The following is a 3988-nucleotide window of genomic DNA, read 5'->3' as shown; positions in this document are numbered from 1 at the left end:
TAGACAGGTCCTCACACCGGATGCGTCACAAGCGGATGCCCATGGAGTAAGCGCATAATTTCTTCCTTCGAGGGATGATCTATCCTGATAATGGACTGGAGGCATAGCTTGCTTTCATCAAGGATGATGATTCGACCATAAGGATGTGATTTGAAACAGGACAGGAATCGATCACAGAAGCCTCTCCAAACAGAGGCATGGTTACACATATGCTGCTTTGATAAAAGCTCAAGTTTGGCACTATGCATTGGCAGCTCCGCCATCTTGCATATTGCAAATGCGCAGTCCAGACTGGATGCCCCCAAACAGCAGCAGCCGGAGCCGGAGCCGGAGCTGGAGCTGGAGCCGCCCGTAGTAGCCCTGCTCTCAAGAAAAAGGGCTTCTCCATGGGGTGTCTCTTTTCTCCAATCAAATTCGAAGGGGCGCGGACCCACCAAGAGGACCCCCTCATTATCATAGTACAGAACTCTATTTGTTGCAGCAGGTAACTGGCCCCCGGAACACCACTTTCTGCCGCGAATGGTGGTGTCATGCTGCAATCCGGGCCAATTCTTCGGATCCAACTTCAGCCCAGTATTCCTCTCCTTCTTCATGGCACTGAGAGGCATGTTAAGAAAAAGCACTGGCACTATGGCACCTTTAAAGAGTAGGTGTACCATTACCGCGTTGCTTTTCCAGAGCGACACGTGTGTAAGAGAGAGAGAGACATTAACTTCAAAAAAAAACCTAGGTTTAGTGTAATCCCACCTTCAAATTTTGAAATTTACCTTTTAAAATAAATTTTCTAGGAGAGAAAACCTTGAAATTTTGGGGGATAAATAAAGCACGCACATGCACGCGCGCACAAACACACACAATACACGAGCATAATTAACCTGATGACACCAAAAGTGGGTAAGTGTCATCATATTAGTATTAAAACACAATGACATCAAAGTAGCATCAAATGTCATAATATCAACAGCAGACAAATGACTATAAAAAGGCATAAAAAATCATAAATTATACAATCATGCCATTCAGTAATAAGTATGCGTTGAAACTTTGCACCATGACATTCAGTACTTATAAGCAAAGGCGTTTCAGTAATGTAAATGCCATAGTCAACATCAATATCCTCTCATCATCGAGTTCTATCAATTATTATCCTCTAGGCTAGACACAAGCTGTGCACAATAGTGTGCGAGATAAATACCTCTTCTTCTCAACAGAATGAGACTCAAAACCTAAAAATCCACACAAAATGCACCTTCATTGACCCTTCTGCAACAAGCGCCACGATGCCATTGTTATTATGATTCACACTCAGGACATATTCACATGCCCAAATATGCATACATTGTTATTATGAGGAAGCAGGCGTAGTGAGAGTCTTAGCCTGATCTCAGTTAGGTAGGCATGCCTCATCCTTTGTAAGGAGTTGTTACAAGAGCAGTCCCCCCTTTTTTTTAGCCCATCTTGCCTAATCAGGTTGTAACTCCTAACTGATGAGTGTCCGAGGATAGAAACTTGCGTTGTTCGACTAGCATGCCAGTTGTGTCTCATTATTGTACTCCATGACCTTGGTATTATAATATGATCTTTTGTTCATGCTATTGTCCAATTGTTTCCATTCTCATAGTATTTGTGCAATGCCATCTTTTTTGTAAATTTTCATTTTATTTTGTTCATTTTCTATATTTTGCTCCGAAAGTGAGATGATGTTTGCCCAAATCGTCGTTTTTTACGTAGGGAATCTTCGCGTTTGTGAAGTAAAAAGCGACCATTTAGGCGTACCCCATCCCACATTCGATGTGCGATGGGGGTGAAACTTTGCACGTGTGTCTATGGGGATGAGATGGACACACGTGCAAAGTTTCACCCCCATCCCACTCCGAATGTGGGATGGGGTTCGCCCACATCGTCACTTTTTACGTAGGGAATCTTCGCGTTTGTGAAGTAAAAAGCGACGATTTAGGCGCACCCCATCCCACATTCGATGTCCGATTGGGGTGAAACTTTGCAAGTGTGTCTATGGGGATGGGATGGACACGCGTGCAAAGTTTCACTCCCATCCGACACCGAATGTGGGATGGGGTTCGTCCAAATCTTTGTTTTTTACGTAGGGAATCTTCGCCTTTGTGAAGTAAAAAGCGACGATTTAGGCGCACCCCATCCCACATTCGATGTCCGATGGGGGTGAAACTTTGCACGGGTGTCTATGGGGATGGGATGGACACGCATGCAAAGTTTCACCCCCATCCGACATCGAATATGGGATGGGGTTCGCCCAAATCGTCACTTTTTACGTAGGGAATCCCCGCGTTTGTGAAGTAAAAAGCGACGATTTAGGCGCACCCCATCCCACATTCGATGTCCGATGGGGGTGAAACTTTGCACGCGTGTCTATGGGGATGGGATGGACACGCGTGCAAAGTTTCGCTCCCATCTGACACCGAACGTGGAATGGGGTTCGCCCACATCGTCGTTTTTTACATAGGGAATCCCCAAGTTTGTGAAGTAAAAAGCGACGATTTAGGCGCACCCCATCCCACATTCGATGTGCAATGGGGGTGAAACTTTGCACACGTTTCTATGGGGATGGGATGGACATGGGTGCAAAGTTTCGCCCCCATCCGACACCGAATGTGGGTTGGGGTTCACCCAAATCGTCGTTCTTTGCACGCATGTCTATGGGGATGGGATGGACATGCGTGCAAAGTTTCGCCCCCATCCGACACCGAATGTGGGATGGGGTTTGCCCCGCGTTTGTGAACTAAAAAGTGACGATTTAGGCGCACGCCATCCCACATTCGATGTCCGATGCGGGTGAAACTTTGCACGCGAGTCTATGGGGATGGGATGGACATGCGTGCAAAGTTTCACCCCCATCCGACACCGAATATGGGATGGGGTTCGCCCAAATCGTCACTTTTTACGTAGGGAATCCCTGCGTTTGTGAAGTAAAAAGCGATGATTTAGGCGCACCCCATCCCACATTCCATGTCCGATGGGGGTGACTTTGCACGCGTGTCTATGGGGATGGAATGGACATGCGTGCAAAGTTTCGCCCCCATCCGACACCGAATATGGGATGGGGTTCGTCCAAATCGTCACTTTTTACGTAGGGAATCCCTGCGTTTCTGAAGTAAAAAGCGACAATTTAGGCGCACCCCATACCACATTCGATGTTCAATGGGGTTGAAACTTTGCACGCGTGTCTGTGGGGATGGGATGGACATGCGTGCAAAGTTTCACCCTGTGAGACTAGTGGATGTGAGCCATGCGATTAACCACCCAACCATGACCTTATATAGCCCCTGGCTGGCCCATGGCCCTTTCACACTAAGGACGCCCACTTAACTGCATGGCAGGGCCCGTGTCCTCACATTACCCCCCCTTGGAAAAATGTTTTCGTCCTCGAAAACAAAGGTAGGGAATTACTTCTTAAGCGCAGAGACTTTCTTCCTAAGTGGAACCTTCTTCAGATCTTTCTATCCACTTGACTAACACCCTTGTGTTTACCAAAACCTAGGTGACAACTGAGCCACTAGTCCAGTCTTCAAATTATCTGAATGCTCTCAGACCATAAGACAACCTCTTTCTCCTCCTGCTAAAGTAACGAGATAGTGATGCTAATCTATGTACTTCTTGCAACTCTCCTGAGCTTACATCAGTTACTAGTTGTTTATTATCAATTTTGGGTGATCAAGCCAAAAGAATAACCCGACTGCTAACTGCCTGAACGATACGTATAGACCATAAAGTTTATAAATATGTTTTATAAACAATCTTGCAAGTTTTGGTCGCCTAACCGTCTATAATGGCGGTGTCGTAACCGTCGTTTCCTATGGGAATAAATTGACACATTTTGGTAAGATAGTCTCTCGGACTCATAAGTGGTAATCTTACTATAACATTCATAAAGATTCGTTCTCACATACTTTGTGTAATCTCGAATGTTTACCACAGGCCACCTTCCTCAAGGTGCTTTAGCTTCTTCTGTTAA

This window comes from Cibotium barometz, chromosome 18 (assembly GCF_041138505.1).
Source record: "Cibotium barometz isolate CiBa-2024 chromosome 18, ASM4113850v1, whole genome shotgun sequence".
In the NCBI taxonomy this organism is placed as follows: Eukaryota; Viridiplantae; Streptophyta; class Polypodiopsida; order Cyatheales; family Cibotiaceae; genus Cibotium; species Cibotium barometz.
Note: the sequence above shows the minus strand (reverse complement) of the source record.